The sequence below is a fragment of the Triticum aestivum genome, chromosome 6B (assembly GCF_018294505.1).
Source record: "Triticum aestivum cultivar Chinese Spring chromosome 6B, IWGSC CS RefSeq v2.1, whole genome shotgun sequence".
Classification (NCBI taxonomy): Eukaryota; Viridiplantae; Streptophyta; class Magnoliopsida; order Poales; family Poaceae; genus Triticum; species Triticum aestivum.
In genome coordinates this window covers 581,661,562-581,669,629 of record NC_057810.1, presented here as the reverse complement: position 1 = coordinate 581,669,629, position 8,068 = coordinate 581,661,562, and positions in this window count along the sequence as shown.

Below are 8,068 nucleotides of genomic sequence, written 5' to 3'. Positions count from 1 at the left end.
TAAGTTTCCTAGCCATAGACATGAGTTGTCATTTGATTAACGGGATCACATCATTAGGAGAATGATGTGATTGATTTGACCCATTCCGTTAGCTTAGCACTTGATCGTTAAGTATGTTGCTATTGCTTTCTTCATGACTTATACATGTTCCTGTAACTATGAGATTATGCAACTCCCGTTTACCGGAGGAACACTTTGGGTGCTACCAAACGTCACAACGTAACTGGGTGATTATAAAGGAGTACTACAGGTGTCTCCAAACGTACATGTTGGGTTGGCGTATTTCGAGATTAGGTTTTGTCACTCCGATCGTCGGAGAGGTATCTGTGGGCCCTCTCGGTAATGCACATCACTATAAGCCTTGCAAGCATTGCAACTAATGAGTTAGTTGTGAGATGATGTATTACGTAACGAGTAAAGAGACTTGCCAGTAACGAGATTGAACTAGGTATTGGATACCGACGATCGAATCTCGGGCAAGTAACATACCGATGACAAAGGGAACAAAGTATGTTGTTATGCGGTTTGACCGATAAAGATCTTCGTAGAATATGTAGGAGCCAATATGGGCATCCAGGTTCCGCTATTGGTTATTGACCAAGAATAGTTCTAGGTCATGTCTACATAGTTCTCGAACCCGTAGGGTCCGCACGCTAAAGGTTTCGATGACAGTTATATTATGAGTTTATGAGTTTTGATGTACCGAAGGAGTTAGGAGTCCCGGATGAGATCGGGGACATGACAAGGAGTCTCAAAATGGTCGAGACGTAAAGATCGATATATTGGACGACTATATTTGGAGTTCGGAAATGTTCCGAGTGATTCGGGTATTTTTCGGAGTACCGGAGAGTTACGGGAATTCGCCGGGGAGTATATGGGCCTTATTGGGCCATACGGGAATAGAGGAGAGAGGCCGAAAGGAAGGAGGCGCGCAGCCCCCCTCTGGTCCGAATTGGACAAGGGGTGCGGCCCCTCTTTCCTTCCTCCTCTCCCCCTCTTTCCCCTTCTCCTACTCCAACAAGGGAGGTGGAATCCTACTAGGACTTGGGAGTCCTAGTAGGACTCCACACTTGGCTCGCCCCCTCCTAGGGCCGGCCACCTCCCCCTTGCTCCTTTATATACGGGGGCAGGGGGCACCCCAGAACACACAAGTTGATCTACGGATCGTTCCTTAGCCGTGTGCGGTGCCCCCCTCCACCATATTCCACCTTGGTCATATCGTCGCGGAGTTTAGGCGAAGCCCTGCGCCGGTAGAGCATCATCATCGTCACCACACCGTCGTGCTGACGGAACTCATCCCGGAAGCTTTGCTGGATCGGAGCCCTGGGATCGTCATCGAGCTGAACGTGTGTTGAACTCGGAGGTGCCATACGTTCGGTACTTGGATCAGTCGGATCATGAAGACGTACGACTACATCAACCGCGTTGTCATAACGCTTCCGCTTACGGTCTACGAGGGTACGTGCACAACACTCTCCCCTCTCGTTGCTATGCCATCACCATGATCTTGCGTGTGCGTAGGAATTTTTTTTGAAATTACTACGTTACCCAACAGTGGCATCCGAGCCTAGGTTTTATGCGTTGATATTATATGCATGAGTAGAACACAAGTGAGTTGTGGGCGATACAAGTCATACTGCTTACCAGCATGTCATACTTTGGTTTGGCGGTATTGTGAGATGAAGCGGCCCAGACCGACATTACGCATACGCTTACGCGAGACTAGTTTCACCGCTACGAGCACTCGTTGCTTAAAGGTGACCGGCGAGTGTCTGTCTCTCTCACTTTAGTTGAACCGAGTGTGGCAACGCCCGGTCCTTGCGAAGGTTAAAACATCACGAACTTGACAAACTATCGTTGTGGTTTTGATGCGTAGGTAAGAACGGTTCTTGCTAAACCCGTAGCAGCCACGTAAAATTTGCAACAACAAAGTAGAGGACGTCTAACTTGTTTTTGCAGGGCATGTTGTGATGTGATATGGTCAAGATGTGATGCTATATTTTATTGTATGAGATGATCATGTTTTGTAACCGAAGTTATCGGCAACTGGCAGGAGCCATATGGTTGTTGCTTTATTGTATGAAATGCAAACGCCCTGTAATTGCTTTACTTTATCACTAAGCGGTAGCGATAGTCGTAGAAGCAATAGATGGCGTAATGACAACGATGCTACGATGGAGATCAAGGTGTCGCGCCGGTGACGATGGTGATCACGACGGTGCTTCAAAGATGGAGATCACAAGCACAAGATGATGATGGCCATATCATATCACTTATATTGATTGCATGTGATGTTTATCCTTTATGCATCTTATCTTGCTTTGATTGACGGTAGCATTTTAAGATGATCTCTCACTAAAAAATATCAAGAAGTGTTCTCCCTGAGTATGCACCGTTGCCAAAGTTCGTCGTGCCCAGACACCACGTGATGATCGGGTGTGATAAGATCTATGTCCATCTACAACGGGTGCAAGCCAGTTTTGCACACGCAGAATACTCAGGTTAAACTTGACGAGCCTAGCATATGCAGATATGGCCTCGGAACACGGAGACCGAAAGGTCGAGCGTGAATCATATAGTAGATATGATCAACATAATGATGTTCACCATTGAAAGCTACTCCATTTCACGTGATGATCGGTTATGGTTTAGTTGATTTGGATCACGTGATCACTTAGAGGATTAGAGGGATGTCTTTCTAAGTGGGAGTTCTTAAGTAATATGATTAATTGAACTTAAATTTATCATGAACTTAGTCCTGGTAGTATTTTGCAAAATATGTTGTAGATCAATAGCTTGCGTTGTTGCTTTCATATGTTTATTTCGATATGTTCCTAGAGGAAATTATGTTGAAAGATGTTAGTAGCAATGATGCGGATTGGATCCGTGATCTGAGGTTTATCCTCATTGCTGCACAGAATAATTATGTCCTTAATGCACCGCTAGGTGACAAACCTATTGCAGGAGCAGATGCAGACGTTATGAACGTTTGACTAGCTCAAATGATGACTACTTGATAGTTTAGTGCACCATGCTTAACGGCTTAGAATCGGGGCTTCAAAGATGTTTTGAATGTCATGGACCATATGAGATGTTCCAGGAATTGAAGTTAATATTTCAAGCAAATACCCGAGTTGAGATATATGAAGTCTCCAACAAGTTCTATAGCTAAAAGATGGAGGAGAATCGCTCAACTAGTGAGCATGTGCTCAGATTGTCTCGGTACTACAATCGCTTGAATCAAGTGGGAGTTAATCTTCCAGATAAGATAGTGATTGACAGAATTCTCTAGTCACCACCACCAAGTTAGTAGAACTTTGTGATGAACTATAATGCAAGGGATGACGAAAACTATTCTCGAGCTCTTCGTGATGCTGAAATCGACGAAGGTAGAAATCAAGAAAAGAGCATCAAGTGTTGATGATTGACAAGACCACTAGTTTCTAGAAAAGGGCAAAGGAAAAGAAAGGGAAACTTCAAGTAAAATGACAAGCAAGTTGTCACTCCCACGAAGAAGCCCAAAGCTGAACCAAAGCCTGAAACTGAGTGCTTACACTGCAAAGGAAATGGTCACTGGAAACGATAATACCCTGAATATTTGGTGGATAAGAAGGATGGCAAACTGAACAAGGGTATATTTGATATACAGGTTATTGATGTGTACCTTACTAGTGTTTATAGTAACCCCTGAGTATTTAATACTTGTTCGGTTGCTAAAGATTAGTAACTCGAAACAGGAGTTACAGAATAAACAGAAACTAGTTGAGGGTGAAGTGATGATCTGTGTTGGAAGTGGTTCCAAGATTGATATGATCATCATCACACACTCCCTATACTTTCGGGATTAGTGTTAAACCTAAATAAATGTTATTTGGCGTTTGCGTTGAACATGAATATGATTTGATCATGTTTATTGCGATATGGTTTTTCATTTGAAGTTAAAGAATAATTGTTATTCTGTTTACATGAATAAGACCTTCGATGGTTATACACCCAATGAAAATAGTTTGTTGGATCTCGACCGTAATGATACACATATTCATAATATTGATGCCAAAATACGCAAAGTTAATAATGATAGTGCAACTTATTTGTGGCACTGCCGTTTGGGTCATATCGGTGTAAAGCGCATGAAGAAACTCCATAAAGATGGATTTTCGGAATCACTTGGTTATGAATCATTTGATGCTTGCGAACCGTGCCTTTTGGGCAAGATGACTAAAACTCCGTTCTCCGGAACAATGGAACAAGCTACTGACTTATTGGAAATAATACATACCGATGTATGCAATCCAATGAGTGTTGATGCTCGTGGCAAGTATCATTATTTTCTGACCTTCACAAGATGATTTGAGCAGATATGGGTATATCTACTTGATGAAACATAAGTCTGAAATAGTTGAAAGGTTCAAAGAATTTTAGAGTGAAGTGAAAAAATCATCGTAACAAGAAAATAAAGTTTCTGCGATTTGATCGCGGAGACAAATATTTGAGTTACGAGTTTGGTCTTCAATTAAAACAATGTGGAATAGTTTCACAGCTCACGCCACCTGGAACACTACTACGTTATGGTGTGTCCGAACGTCGTAACCGCACTTTATTGGATATGGTGCAATCTATGATGTCTCTTACTGATTTAGCACTATCATTTTGGGGTTATGCATTAGAGACAGCTGCATTCACGTTTAATAGGGCACCATCTAAACCCGTTGAGACGACACCGTATGAACTATGGTTTAGCAGTAAACCTAAGCTGTCGTTTCTTAAAGTTTGGAGTTGCGATGCTTGTATGAAAAAAAGGTTTTCAACCTGATAAGCTCGAACCCAAATCGGAGAAGTGCGTCTTCATAGAATACCCAAAGGAAACTATTGGGTACTCCTTCTATCACAAATCCAAAGGCAAAACATTCATTGCTAATGGATCCTTTCTAGAGAAGGAGTTTCTCTCGAAAGAAGTGAGTGGGAGGAAAGTAGAGCTTGATAAGGTAATTTGTACCTTCTCCTGAATTGGAAAGTAGTGCATCACAGAAATCAGTTCCAGTGATTCCTACACCAATTAGTGAGGAAGTTAATGATGATGATCATGAAACTTCAGATCAAGTTGCTACCAAACCTCGTAGGTCTTCCAGAGTAAGATCCGCACCAGAGTGGTACGGTAATCATGTTCTGGAAGTCATGTTACTAGACTATGATGAACCTACGAACTATGAGGAAGCGATGATGAGCCCAGATTCCACGAAATGGCCTGAGGCCATAAAATCTGAGATATGATCCATGTATGAGAACAAAGTATGGACTTTGATTGACTTGCTCGATGATTAGCAAGCCATGTTAAATAAATGGATCTTCAAGAGGAAGACGGACACTGATAAGAGTGTTACTATCTACTAAACTCGACTTGTTGTGAAAGGTTTTCAACAAGTTCAAGGTGTTGAATATGATGAGATTTTCTCACTCGTATCGAAGCTTAAGTCTGTCTAAATCATGTTAGCAATTGCCACATTTAATGAAATCTGGCAAATGGATGTCAAAACCGCATTCCTTAATAGATTTACTAAAGAAGAGTTGTATATGATGCAACCAGAAAGTTTTTGTCAATCCTAAAGATGCTAACAAAGTGTGCAAGCTCCAGCGATCCATCTATGGACTGGTGCAAGCATCTCGGAGTTGGAATATATGCTTTGATGAGTTGATCAAAGCATATGGTTTTATACAGACTTTTGAAGAAGCCTGTATTTACAAGAAAGTGAGTGGGAGCTCTGTAGCATTTCTAATGTTATATGTGCATGACATATTGTATATTGGAAATGATATCGAAATTCTGGATAGCATGAAAGGATACTTGAATAAGAGTTTTTCAAAGCAAGACCTCGGTGAAGCTGCTTACACAATGAGCATCAAGATCTATATAGATAGATCAAGACGCTTGATAAGATTTTTCAATAAGTACATGCCTTGATAAATTTTTGAAAATAGTTCAAAATGGAATAGTCAAAGAAGGAGTTCTTGCCTGTGTTACAAGGTGTGAAGTTGAGTAAGACTCAAGACCCGACCATTGCAGAAAATAGAAAGAGAATGAAAAGTCATTCCCTATGCCTCAGTCATCGGTTCTATAAAGTATGCTATGCTGTGAACCAGACCTATTGTATACCTTGCTCTGTGTTTGGTAAAGGAATACAATTTTGATCTAATAAGTAGATCACTAGACATGGGTCAAGAATATCCTTAGTGAGGACTAAGGAGATGTTTCTTGATTATGGAGGTGATAAAAGAGTTCGTTGTAAAAGTTACATCGGTGCAAACTTTTATGCTAATCCAGATGACTCTAAGTCTCAATCTGGATACATATTGAAAGTGGGAGCAATTAGCTAGAATAGCTCCATGCCGAGCATTGAAGACATAGAATATTTGCAAAATACATACGGCTTTGTATGTGACAGACCCGTTGACTAAATTTCTCTCACGAACAAAACATGATCATACCTTTGTACTCTTTGGGTGTTAATCACATAGCGATGTGAGCTAGACTATTGACTCTAGTAAACCCTTCGGGTGTTGGTCACATGACGATGTGAACTATTGGGTATTAATCACATACAGATGTGAATATTGGTGTTAAATCACATGGCGATGTGAACTAGATTATTGACTCTAGTGCAAGTGGGAGACTGAAGGAAATATGCCCTAGAGGCAATAATAAAGTTATTATTTATTTCCTTATATCATGATAAATGTTTATTATTCATGCTAGAATTGTATTAACCGAAAACATAATACATGTGTGTGAATACATAGACAAACATAGTGTCACTAGTATGCCTCTACTTGACTAGCTCGTTGAATCAAAGATGGTTAAGTTTCCTAGCCATAGACATGAGTTGTCATTTGATTAACGGGATCACATCATTAGGAGAATGATGTGATTGATTTGACCCACTTCGTTAGCTTAGCACTTGATCGTTAAGTATGTTGCTATTGCTTTCTTCATGACTTATACATGTTCCTGTAACTATGAGATTATACAACTCCCGTTTACCGGAGGAACACTTTGGGTGCTACCAAACGTCACAACGTAACTGGGTGATTATAAAGGAGTACTACAGGTGTCTCCAAAGGTACATGTTGGGTTGGCGTATTTCGAGATTAGGTTTTGTCACTCCGATCGTCGGAGAGGTATCTCTGGGCCCTCTCGGTAATGCACATCACTATAAGCCTTGCAAGCATTGCAACTAATGAGTTAGTCGTGAGATGATGTATTACGTAACGAGTAAAGAGACTTGCCGGTAACGAGATTGAACTAGGTATTGGATACCGACGATCGAATCTCGGGCAAGTAACTTACCGATGACAAAGGGAACAAAGTATGTTGTTATGCGGTTTGACCGATAAAGATCTTCGTAGAATATGTAGGAGCCAATATGGGCATCCAGGTTCCGCTATTGGTTATTGACCAAGAATAGTTCTAGGTCATGTCTACATAGTTCTCGAACCCGTAGGGTCCGCACACTAAAGGTTTCGATGACAGTTATATTATGAGTTTATGAGTTTTGATGTACCGAAGGAGTTCGGAGTCCCGGATGAGATCGGGGACATGACGACGAGTCTCGAAATGGTCGAGACGTAAAAATCGATATATTGGACGACTATATTCGGAGTTCGGAAAGGTTCCGAGTGATTCGGGTATTTTTCGGAGTACTGGAGAGTTACGGGAATTCGCCGGGGAGTATATGGGCCTTATTGGGCCATACGGGAATAGAGGAGAGAGGCCGAAAGGAAGGAGGCGCGCAGCCCCCCTCTGGTCCGAATTGGACAAGGGGTGCGGCCCCTCTTTCCTTCCTCCTCTCCCCCTCTTTCCCCTTCTCCTACTCCAACAAGAGAGGTGGAATCCTACTAGGACTAGGGAGTCCTAGTAGGACTCCACACTTGGCGCGCCCCCTCCTAGGGCCGGCCACCTCCCCCCTTGCTCCTTTATATACGGGGGCAGGGGGGCACCCCAGAACACACAAGTTGATCTACGGATCGTTCCTTAGCTGTGTGCGGTGCCCCCCTCCACCAGATTCCACCTCGG